At 45.7% G+C, this 12,923-nt stretch overlaps 1 protein-coding gene across 2 annotated transcripts in view; it reads right to left on the reverse strand.

Moving 5' to 3' along the window:
* LOC106561697 (cGMP-inhibited 3',5'-cyclic phosphodiesterase A) overlaps positions 1-12,923 on the reverse strand; it is a 222,721-nt gene that overhangs the window by 160,656 nt on the left and 49,142 nt on the right. The window lies entirely within an intron of this gene.

The following is a 12,923-nucleotide window of genomic DNA, read 5'->3' on the forward strand; positions in this document are numbered from 1 at the left end:
TGCAATTATGTTAGCACAGCTGAAAACTGTTGTCCTAATTAAAGAAGCAATAAAACTGGCCTTCTTTAGACTTGTTGAGTATCTGGAGCATCAGCATTTGTGGGTTCGATTACAGGCTCAAAATGGCCAGAAACAAAGGACTTTTTTCTGAAACTCGTCAGTCTATTCTTGTTCTGAGAAATTAAGACTATTCCATGTGAGAAATTGCCAAGAAACTGAAGATCTCGTACAACGCTGTGTACTACTCCCTTCACAGAACAGCGCAAACTGGTTCTAACCAGAATAGAAAGAGGTGTGGGAGGCCCCGGTGCACAACTCAGCAAGAGGACAAGTACATTAGAGTGTCTAGTTTGAGAAACAGACGCCTCACAAGTCCTCAACTGGCATTTTCATTAAATAGTACCCGCAAAACACCAGTCTCAATGTCAACAGTGAAGAGGCGACTCCAGGATGCTGGCCTTCTAGGCAGAGTTCCTCTGTCCAGTGTCTGTGTTTTTTGCCTAGAAGGCCAGCATCCTGGAGTCGCCTCTTCACTATTGATGTTGAGACTGGTATTTCCTCAGTGAAAATAATGTACTGAGCAAATGTCAAATTTGCTTTTTACCAAATTACCGTATGACAGACCACGTGTTCACCCTGCACACCCTAATTGACAAACAAACAAACCAAAACAAAGTCAAAGTCTTCTCATGCTTTGTTGATTTCAAAAAAGCTTAAGACTCAATTTGGCGTGAGGGTCTGCTATACAATTTGATGGAAAGTGGTGTTCGGGGAAAAACATATGACATTTTAAAATACATGTACACAAACAGTGTAAAATTGGCAAAATTGGCAACAAAAACACACACATTTCTTTCCACAGTGCCGTGGGGTTTTATTTTTGTATTTATTTTTTATTTCACCTTTATCTAACCAGGTAGGCTAGTTGAGAACAAGTTCTCATTTACAACGGTGACCTGGGTGAGACAGGGATGCAGCTTAAGCCCCACCCTCTTAGAAATGTCCTTGTTTTTGAAGGAAAATCAAATTTTTTGTCCATTAAAATAAAATGTCTGTATTGTCATGACCTTTGAATAGCGGAAGGGAGCTACAAAGGCCTCTGCATTTGGGTGGGGTAGGCTGTGAAACTCACCTGCCATTGTTGGGCTCAAGGGCTTTGACACCTCTCAAGTCACACCTCAGTGCTAATTGAAGTTGCAGTCAGATCTGTTCTGTCCTAGCAAGCTTGGTAGCCTTAACTTAGCATTCAGTCCTTATAAAGTGAAATATATCATTCTAATGAATTTTTCTTCTTTGCTTTAAAAGTAGCTTCAGACTGAACCTTACTCACTCAGTTCCAGGTTGGATGGTGTTTTCAGGTTACTGTTGTTTGCTGTATAGCTTGGAAATAACAATATTTGGTAGAAATCCGGCTGTAGGTTTGGAGTTTTGATTTGGAGTGAAGGTTATGCTATGAAGGGTAATATCCTCTCTCTCTCTCTCTCTCTCTCTCTCTCTCTCTCTCTCTCTCTCTCTCTCTCTCTCTCTCTCTCTCTCTCTCCTCTCCTCTCTCTGCTCTGGGTCCAGCTCAGTTCAGAATCAGAGTCAGCCACAGTAACACAAATATGTTAATAAAACACAGCTGGTCTGTAGACCAGGTCCGCCTCACACACCCTCCTAGCCTCCCCTCGACTCCCCTCACTTAGCTTCCAGAAACCTCCACATTCTCTCACTCCCTCTATGTCCTGTTTGCTCTCTCATTCTCCACTCTCTCTTCTTCCCTCATGCTCTCTCTCTCTATCACTCTCTCTCTCTCGCTCTCTCTCTTTCTCTCTCTCAACTCAATTTCAATTCAAAGAGCTTTATTGGCATTGGGAAACATATGTTTACATTGCCAAAGCAAGTGAAGTAGATAATAAACAAAAGTGAAATAAACAATAAAAAATGAACAGTAAACATTACACTCACAAAAATTCCAAAAGAATAAAGACATTTCAAATGTCATATTATTTCTATATACAGTCTTGTAATGATGTGCAAATAGTTAAAGTACAAAAGGGAAAATAAATAAACATAAATATAGGTTGTATTTACAATGGTGTTTGTTCTTCACTGGTTACCCCAACAGGTCACACATCTTGCTGCTGTGATGGCACACTCTAGTATTTCACCCAGTAGATATGGGTGTTTATCAAAATTTGATTTGTTTTCAAATTCTTTGTGGGTCTGTGTAATTTGAGAGAAATGTGTGTCTCTAATATGGTCATACATTTGGCAGGAGGTTAGGAAGTGCAGCTTAGTTTCCACCTCATTTTGTGGGCAGTGTGCTCATAGCCTGTCTTCTCTTGAGAGCCAGGTCTGCCTTTGGCGGCCTTTCTCAATAGCAAGGCTATTCTCACTGAGTCTGTACATAGTCAAAGATTTCTGGATTTTGATAATTAGCGGGTATCGGCCTAATTCTGCTCGGCATGCATTATTTGGTGTTTTACGTTGAACACAGATGATATTGTTGTCAAAATTCTGCATGCAGTCTCAATTTGGTGTTTGTCGCATTTTGTGAATTCTTGGTTGGTGAGCGGACCCCATAAATGGCAATGGGTTCTATAACTGATTCAAGTATTTTTAGCAGGATCCTAATTGGTATGTCTAATTTTATGTTCCTTTTAATGGCATAGAAGGTCCTTCTTGCCTTGTCTCTCAGATCGTTCACAGCTTTGTGGAAGTTACCTGTGGTGCTGATGTTTAGGCCCAAGGTAGGTATAGTTTTTGTGTGTTCTAGAGCAATGGTGTCTAGATGGGATTTGTATTTGTTGTCCTGGCGACTGGACATTTTTTTTGTAACACCATTATCTTTGTCTTACTGAGATTTACTGTCAGGGCCCAGGTCTGACAGAATCTGTGCAGAAGATCTTTATATGTCTTTATTTTTACTATTTTCTACATTGTAGAATAATCACAACTATGAAATAACACAAATGGAGTCATGAAGTAACCAAAAAAGTGTTAAACAAATCAAAATATATTTTATATTTTGAGATTCTTCAATGTAGTCACCCTTTGCTTTGATGACAGCTTTGCTTTGCCTTGTTTTCATTCCACACTACTTTCCTTCCATCTATAGCATTTATTAAGATTATTCAGTTCCATTGGCTTTGATGGCTCATGACTGAGTATTGCTCTGTTCAAGTAGACTGTGATTTTGCTGTGATCTGACAGGGGTGTCAGTGGACTGACTGTGAATGCTCTTCGAGACTCTGGGTTGAGGTCAGTGATAAAGTAGTCTACAGTACTAGTGCCAAGAGATGAGATATATGCATTCCTAACATAGGATTCCCCTCGAAGCCTACCATTGACTATAGACATACCTCGCATCCGACAGAGCTGCAAGAGTTGTGACCCGTTTTTATTGGTTATGTTGTCGTAGTTGTGTCTAGGGGGGCATATGGGGGATGGAATGTTGTCACCTCCAGGTAGGTGTTTATCCCTCTGTGTGCTGAGGGTGTCAGGTTCTTGTCCAGCTCTGGCATTTAGGTCTCCACAGACTAGTACATGTCCCCGAGCCTGGAAATTGTTGATCTCCCCCTCTAGGATGGAGAAGCTGTCATCGTTTAACTTTGGGAATTCTATTGGGGGAGATATAGGTAGCACACATGAGGACATTTTTCTCTGTTAAGATAATTTCCTTATTCATTTCTAGCCAGATGTAACATGTTCCTGTTTTGACTAATTTAATAGAGTGGGTTAGATATACTCTATACCAAATTAGCATACCCCCTGAGTCTCTTCCCTGGTAGTTTGGTGGATGGGATTACCAGCTCTCTGTAACCTAGAGGGCAACCAGTGGGTCCGTTTCCTTAATACCATGTTTCTTGTAGGATGATAATGTCTGTATTTCTTTGATGAAGTCTGGGTTCCTGCTCTTTAGGCCAAAGGCAGATGACCTCAGACCTTGTATATTCCAGGATGAGATAGTAAAAGCTTTGTGTTCGATAACATCTAGTGTTATTCTGCTGTCATGTTGAGGTCGTTGCCGCAGAGGCATGAGTCATGGGGTGGGCAGAAGGCGCATAGGTCTGATATGGGGGCCTATATAGGGTGTGGCCAGGGTTTGTTTGGGGTGGTCTCAGCTTGTTGGGATGTGGCTGGTGATGCTGTGGTCTGGGTGTAGGTCCTCTTGGCGGAGGTTCTCTCAGTGCAGGTCCTTCAGGGGAGAGTCTTGCAGGTCTGGCAGGGTGTCCGTTGCCTGTTGTTCCTGTGTGAGGTGCTGGGGCTACAGTTTAGGGTGACGTCCTTCATTGTCCTGACAAAAGATGGGATTGCTGCCTTGTATAGGTGGACCTGGTTGTAAAGGCTGTTCAAGTCCAGGGTGGAGTGGTGGGCCAGGTAGGCATTAGGTTTTGAGGCACAGTGTGGCGAAGGGTTGGGGAAAGTGGTGGATAGTGGAAGAAGCTTTTTCAATCACTCCCTTGAGTGCTGTTGCCACCCATTACTGCTGGGCCCTCAGCTCATTTTTGCCCATGTGAATTATGATGTGGCTGGGGGACCCTAGTCTGTCCTCTGACAACAGCTCCAGGGCATGCCTAGTGTTTGGGTATCAGAGTTTAACCACTTTGTGTTTGGAAATAAAGTTTATCCTCTTGAAGGTATTTGCCATTTGAGTCAATGAAGAGCACAATCTATGGCTTTTGTGTGTCCTCAATGGATGTGGGCGGGGTTGTTAGGAGGTCTATCGGGGGAGCTGATAGGAGGGCTGTTAGGAGGGGGTGGGGTCTGTTGGGTTGGTGGGGTCTGTTCCATTGTGGTGTTGAGGTTGTGGTCCGGGTTTGAGGTGGGCTGTTCTGCTGACTTGTCCTGCTCTCTGTCACACATTAGCTTTCTGACTTCGTCCTTTAGTGTCATGTGTGCCTCTAAGTTCTCTCACCTCAGTCCGTAGAGAAGCCAGCTCTCTCAGACAGCCGTCCATCTCCACCTTCTGCCCTCCGGGTCTTGTGCTGGTGTGTTTTGTGTGTTTGTTCTTTCTGGATTGTGTGGACTAGCTCTCTAAGCTCAGCCATGTCTCTCTCCATCTCTGTGAATGTATCCCTCTCAATGGTGGAGGAGCAGTGCAGTTGTGGGACCTGGGTGTGGTCAGTGCTGGGGGGGGTGACTATCCTCGTCTGCAGGACAGTTTGAAGAGGTGTGATCAGACTCACTCAGGATGGGGGAGTCGTCACAGAGAGAGAGAGATTTTCCTGCTGTGCTCTCTCTTTGATCCCGTAAAAGTCCTGCTGGAACTGCATGAGGATGCCCTGCACCATTACTGTCCCAGACTGAGGATGCCCTGCACCATTACTGTGCCACACTGAGGATGCCCTGCACCATTACTGTGCCACACTGAGGATGCCCTGCACCATAACTGTCCCAGACTTGTACATGTTGACAGAGGTTGTTTCAATTTCCTTAATGTCTAGTATTCTGAGTTTCCACCCTGGGCCAATACCCTCTCTCTCTAATGACATAGGGGTAGTGTGCTCTTATAGCACTGTGCCATGCCAGGGGATGTGTGAAAAATGAAGTCGCTTATGTTCCCCTCTTTGTAGCAGTCAACAAATAGTGTCTCTGGATTATCCTTGAGGAGCTTGTTTTTGTACTTATTCCTTACAGTGTTATTTTTAATATCCAAGGGGTACTGTATTGTAATGATCTCTGGACAGGGATAAGTCTTCCCTGTGGCTCAGTTGGTAGAGCATGGTGTTTGCAACGCCAGCCTGGTGTGTGCAATGCCGGGGTTGTGGGTTCAATTCCCACGGGGGGGCCAGTACAAAAAATAAAGAAATAAAGAAATGAAATGTATGCATTCACTACTGTAAGTTGCTCTGGATAAGAGTGTCTGCTAAATGACTAAAATGTATAAGCCATGGGGGATTCAAAGGCCTTTGGGTGTGGGGGGGCTGTGAAACTCTCCTGCCATTCTTGGGCTTAATGCCATTTTTCTCGTAAAAAAGCGATAATATTCCAACCGGGAATCTCCGTTTAGGTAAACAGGAAAGAAAACAAAGCATTCGGTCGACGCGGGCACGCGCCTGAGTCTCACTGTACTGTAACCAGCCACTACCCAAACGCGCTACTTTTTTTCAGCCAGAGCCTGCAAAGCCACGATTCAGCTTTTTGCCGCCTTCTGAGAGCCCATGTGAGCGGTAGGAAGTGTCACGTAACAGCAGAGATCCTTTGTAATGGATAGAGATAATCAAGAAGGGGAAGAAATTGTCAGACAGGCCACTTCCTGCATGGAATCTTCTCAGGTTTTGGCCTGCCATATGAGTTCTGTTATACTCACAGACACCATTCAAACAGTTTTAGAAACTTTAGGGTGTTTTCCATCCAAAGCCAATAATTATATGCATATTCTAGTTACTGGGCAGGAGTAGTAACCAGATTAAATCGGGTACGTTTTTTATCCAGCCGTGTCAATACTGCCCCCTAGCCCTAACAGGTTAAGAGTTTTCACAAATCTGACTTCACAGTTCAGTGCTAATTGAAGTGGCAGCCAGATCTGTTCTGTCCTAGCAGCTTGGAAGCCTTATTTACTTAGCTTAATATAGCAAAATTACGTAGAGATGATTGTCTTTTACTTTTTGGCTTCAGAAGTAGCTTCAGACTGAATATTACTAACTCAGTGTTGTGTTGGATGGTATTTCCAGGTTCCACTGTGTTTCTTCTGCAGGTTTTGGTTTGTTGGAAGTTTTTTCTTGATTGTCCTTGGTAGTAATAGTCTATTCAGGTAATTTTGTCAAGATTTTAATGTAGAGGTTAGTATCCTGTATGTGTCCTTGTAGGTTTTAATCTTGAGGTTAATATCCTATATGAGTCCTTGTGAAAATATTCTAGTTTATTTACATTTATCCAACTCTAATTCTATATTTCTTTGCTGAAGAACTCAGGAGCCCATGAACTCATTACCTCAATACCTCACTACCTCACTACCTCATTAACTCACTACCTCAATCTCTGTCTCTCTCTCTCTCTGTCTGTCTGTCTGTCTGTCTGTCTGTCTGTCTGTCTGTCTGTCTGTCTGTCTGTCTGTCTGTCTGTCTGTCTGTCTGTCTGTCTGTCTGTCTGTCTGTCTGTCTCTCTCTCTCTCTCTCTCTCTCTCTCTCTCTCTCTGTCCCTCTCTCTCTCTCTTTTCCTCATTCTCTTCTTCACTCAATCTCTCTCTCACTCCCTCACCATCTTGTTTGCTAAATATCTCTCTCACTTCCTGACCATCTCATTATCTCAATCTCTCTCTCACTCCCCCGCCCTCTCTATAGTCAAGGAGAAGCTGTGCTGTGTGGGGTTAGTTCAGAATATGTGAGAGTTGATTTGCTCCCTGCAGGGTAGCTGGCCACTCTGAATTCAAGCCAACCCCTACAGACACACATTGGCTAGCTAGTAATATAATAACTGGCTAGTAGTGAAGGACAGCGCAGGACCTTGGTGTGTGTGTGTGTGTGTGTGTGTGTGTGTGTGTGTGTGTGTGTGTGTGTGTGTGTGTGTGTGTGTGTGTGTGTGTGTGTGTGTGTGTGTGTGTGTGTGTCCATCTTTACCCCTGGAATTTTCAAAATCTGCAGTGACCTCTGTCTCCAGCCCAGCTGACCACCATATGCAGCACACACACACACACACACACACACACACACACACACACACACACACACACACACACACACACACACACACAGGACCACTGGCTGTTTAATGCTCGGACCAGATGCCACATTCCTGGAACACACTCTCCCTGTGTCTCTCTCATATGGAGGCCAGTGCTAATGGTCCATGGAGATTTCTATGTTTCAACACAACTACCTAACATACAATGGAAAGGGTAAAGGGAGAAAACAAAAAGAAGAAGTGAAATAAAGACAACACCCAGTGAAAGTTGTGAAGGAAAATAGTGAAAGACAAGTTGTAGAGAGACAGAAGACGTAAATATTGGAAAACTGAATGCATTCAACTGAAATGTGCCTTCTGCATTTAATCCAACCCCTCTGAATCAGAGAGGTGCAGAGGGCTGAGTTAATTGTCATCCACGTCATAGGCGCCCGGGGAGCAGATGTTTTAGAGTGGTGTAGAGGGCTGTAGGGGGCTTTAGAGGGTGTAGACGAGTGTAGGAGGGTGTAGAGGGGTGTAGAGGAGTGCAGGAGGGTGTAGAGGAGTATAGGAGGGTGTAGAGGGGTGTAGAGGAGTGTAGAGGGGTGCAGGAGGGTGTAGACGAGTGTAGGAGGGTGTAGAGGGGTGTAGAGGGTGTAGACGAGTGTAGGAGGGTGTAGAGGGGTGTAGAGGAGTGCAGGAGGGTGGAGAGGAGTATAAGAGGATATAGAGGGGTGCAGGAGGGTGTAGAGGAGTGCAGGAGGATGTAGAGGGGTACAGGAGGGTGTAGACGAGTGCAGGAGGATGTAGAGGGGTGCAGGAGGGTGTAGAGGAGTGCAGGAGGATGTAGACGAGTGCAGGAAGAAGTAGAGGGGTGCAGGAGAGTGTAGAGGAGTATAGGAGGGTGTAGAGGAGTGCAGGAGGGTGTAGAGGAGTATAGGAGGGTGTAGAGGAGTGCAGGAGGGTGTAGAGGAGTGCAGGAGGGTGTAGAGGAGTGCAGGAGGGTGTAGAGGAGTGCAGGAGGGTGTAGAAGAGTGCAGGAGGGTGTAGAGGAGTACAGGAGGGTGTAGAGGAGTGCAGGAGGATGTAAAGGGGTGCAGGAGGGTGTAGAGGGTGCAGGATGGTGTAGAGGGGTGTACGAGGGTGTAGAGGAGTGTAGGAGGGGTGTAGCTGGGGGTATAACAATGTAGGAGGGTGTAGGAGGGGTAGAGGGTTGTAGGAGGGGATAGAGGGGATAGAGGTCTGTAGGAGGGGGTAGAAAGCTGTAGAAGGGTGCAGGAGGGGGTAGAGGGGTGTAGAGGAGTGTAGGAGGGTTTACAGGCTTCTAACCAACTGTGCTATTCTGTGTGTTTTTTCGCATTGTTCGTAACTTGTTTTGTACATAATGTTGCTGCTACCATCTCTTATGACCGAAAAGAGCTTCTGGATATCAGAACAGCGATTACTCACCTCGAACTGGACTAAGATTTTTTATTTAATGAATCCAACACAAAGGATATACTGCTTCTTCGAGACCTGGCCCAAATCCCCGTCATTCGCATGAAGAAAAGACGGAAATACAGGGGGCAGTGACCGGGGTGCCTTGTTAGAATTCGTCGGGTAGTGGGTAACCCGCCTCTACCATCCGTTCTATTGGCCAACGTGCAATCACTGGAGAATAAACTGGATGATCTCCGTTCGAGACAATCCTACCAACGGTACATTAAAAACTGTAATATCTTAAGATTCACCGAGTCGTGGCTGAACGACGACAAGGATAATATACAGTTGGCTGGGTTTTCCGTACATCGGCAGGACAGAACACCTATATCCGGTAAGACGAGGGGTGGTGGTGTGTGTCTATTTGTCAATAACAGCTGATATTGCTCATCTGAGGTAGAGTTCCTCATGATAAACTGTAGACCACACTATCTACCAAGAGAGTTCTCATCTATATTATTCGTATCCATCTATTTACCACCACAAACCGATGCTGGCACTAAGACCGCACTCAACCAGCTGTATAAGGCCATAAGCAAACAAGAAAATGCTCATACTCGCTGTTATTGTCTATGCGTTGTCACTTTACCCCTACCTACATGTACAAATGACCTCGACTAACTTGTAACCCTGCACATTGACTCGGTACCGGTACCCCCTGTATATAGCCTCATTACTAACCTGTACTCCCGCACATTGACTCGGTACCGGTACCCCCTGTATATAGCCTCATTATTGTTATTTTATTATGTTACTTTTTATTAAATTTTTTACTTCAGTTTATTTAGTAAATATTTTATTAACTCTATTTCTTGAAATGCATTGTTGGTTAAGGGCTTGTAAGTAAGCATTTCACGCTAAGGTCTACAACTGTTGTATTGAGCGCATGTGACAAATACAATTTGATTTGATTTATGTGTGTGTGTGTGTGTGTGTGTGTGTGTGTGTGTGTGTGTGTGTGTGTGTGTGTGTGTGTGTGTGTGTGTGTGTGTGTGTGTGTGTGTGTGCATGCGCATATGTGTTTGTGTGTGGGCATGTGTGTGCGTCAATGCGTGTGCATAATGTGTGCGTGTGTATTATTGACCTAATGGTGGTATCCAGGCTGTCAGTGTGTGTTAGGCTTGGCCCAGGCCGACAGAGCGTGCAGAGTGCTGATGGAAATCATACATTCACTCCAAACAAGAACCAATGACCTTTTCATCTGATGGTTCTGACTGAATCAGTCCTAACATTCTGCCAAGCTGGAAATGAATGAGGGCTTATTACATCAACCGCGGTAACATCACAGGCAACTAATGCAGGTGTGTGTGTGTGTGTGTGTGTGTGTGTGTGTGTGTGTGTGTGTGTGTGTGTGTGTGTGTGTGTGTGTGTGTGTGTGTGTGTGTGTGTGTGTGTGTGTGTGTGTGCATGCGTGCGTGAACATGTACATGGGTTGCGCGTGTGTGTACGTGCATATGCGTGTGTTCAAGTGCTTTCTTATATCCTCCGTTGCATCTACTACAAACCAATTCTTTCTGCCAAGAAATAATATCTAATCTACAAACACAAAATAAAGTATCCAGTGTAAAACATGTAACAAACATCATTGGAAGTGCCCTCACAGTTCCCCTCTACAGCGACTTGAACAGGAGGGTGTAGGAGTACTTTTCCTACTTCTTACTTCCAGATAACACTTTTTTTCTAAGACTGTAGTGCACTACATTTGACTAGGGCCAATAAGGAATAGGGTGCCATTTGGGTTGTCCCCATAGGAAAACCCTTCAGCTGTCCCCATAGGAAAACCCTTCAGCTGTCCCCATAGGAAAACCCTTCAGCTGTCCCCATAGGAAAACCCTTCAGCTGTCCCCATAGGAAAACCCTTCAGCTGTCCCCGTAGGAAAACCCTTCAGCTGTCCCCATAGGAAAACCCTTCAGCTGTCCCCATAGGAAAACCCTTCAGCTGTCCCCGTAGGAAAACCCTTCAGCTGTCCCCATAGGAAAACCCTTCAGCTGTCCCCATAGGAAAACCCTTCAGCTGTCCCCATAGGAAAACCCTTCAGCTGTCCCCATAGGAGCACACTTCAGCTGTCCCCATTTGAAAACCCTTTAGCTGTCCCCATAGGAAAACCCTTCAGCTGTCCCCATAGGAAAACCCTTCAGCTGTCCCCATAGGAAAACCCTTTAGCTGTCCCCATAGGAAAACCCTTCAGCTGTCCCCATAGGAAAACCCTTCAGCTGTCCCCATAGGAGCACACTTCAGCTGTCCCCATTTGAAAACCCTTCAGCTGTCCCCATAGGAAAACCCTTCAGCTGTCCCCGTAGGAAAACCCTTCAGCTGTCCCCGTAGGAAAACCCTTCAGCTGTCCCCATAGGAAAACCCTTCAGCTGTCCCCATAGGAAAACCCTTCAGCTGTCCCCATAGGAAAACCCTTCAGCTGTCCCCGTAGGAAAACCCTTCAGCTGTCCCCATAGGAAAACCCTTCAGCTGTCCCCATAGGAAAACCCTTCAGCTGTCCCCATAGGAAAACCCTTCAGCTGTCCCCGTAGGAAAACCCTTCAGCTGTCCCCATAGGAGCACACTTCAGCTGTCCCCATAGGAAAACCCTTTAGCTGTCCCCATAGGAAAACCCTTCAGCTGTCCCCATAGGAAAACCCTTCAGCTGTCCCCATAGGAAAACCCTTCAGCTGTCCCCATAGGAACACCCTTTGACGAAGCCTTTTTGGTTCCAGGTAGAACCCTTTGAGTTCCATGTAGAACCCTTTCCACAGAGGGATCTACATGGAACAAAAAAGGGTTCTACCTATGGGGACAGCCGCAGAACCCTTTTGGAAACCCTTTTTCCAATAGGGAATATGGTGCCATTTGGGACACAGATTTGAATGTTTCTTGTTCTGTGGCTGTTGGTTGTTTGGCAGAAGAATTTCCAGCTGAGGCATGACAGACCATACAGCAAAACAACTTTCAGAAAATGAGAAATGTTTTGACCCCATTCTGAATAAAACATATTAGGTAGCTTCGGTCCAAAACAATAAAACTGATCCAACAGCAAAAGTTTAACCGCAAAAATTGGTCATATGTATTGTATACAACACATCACCCATCTGAGATATAAAAAAATATACAATAAAATTGACTACATTTCATCACAATCTATTGAGATAGACAGAACCCAACGAGCGGCAGATAGACAAAACCCAGCGAGCGGCAGATAGACAGAACCCAACGAGCGGCAGATAGACAAAACCCAGCGAGCGGCAGATAGACAGAACCCAGCGAGCGGCAGATAGACAGAACCCAGCGAGCGGCAGATAGACAGAACCCAGCGAGCGGCAGATTGACAGAACCTAACGAGCGGCAGATAGACAGAACCCAGCGAGCGGCAGATAGACAGAACCCAGCGAGCGGCAGATTGACAGAACCTAACGAGCGGCAGATAGACAGAACCCAGCGAGCGGCAGATAGACAGAACCCAGCGAGCGGCAGATAGACAGAACCCAGCGAGCGGCAGATAGACAGAACCCAGTGAGCGGCAGATAGACAGAACCCAATGAGCGGCAGATAGACAGAACCCAGCGAGCGGCAGATAGACAGAACTCAGCGAGCGGCAGATAGACAGAACCCAGCGAGCGGCAGATAGACAGAACCCAATGAGCGGCAGATAGACAGAACCCAGCGAGCGGCAGATAGACAGAACTCAGCGAGCGGCAGATAGACAGAACCCAGCGAGCGGCAGATAGACAGAACCCAGCGAGCGGCAGATAGACAGAACCCAGCGAGCGGCAGATAGACAGAACCCAGTGAGCGGCAGATAGACAGAACCCAGCGAGCGGCAGATAGACAGAACCCAGTGAGCGGCAGATAGACAGAACCCAGCGAG

This window comes from Salmo salar, chromosome ssa10 (genome assembly GCF_905237065.1).
Source record: "Salmo salar chromosome ssa10, Ssal_v3.1, whole genome shotgun sequence".
Taxonomy (NCBI): Eukaryota; Metazoa; Chordata; class Actinopteri; order Salmoniformes; family Salmonidae; genus Salmo; species Salmo salar.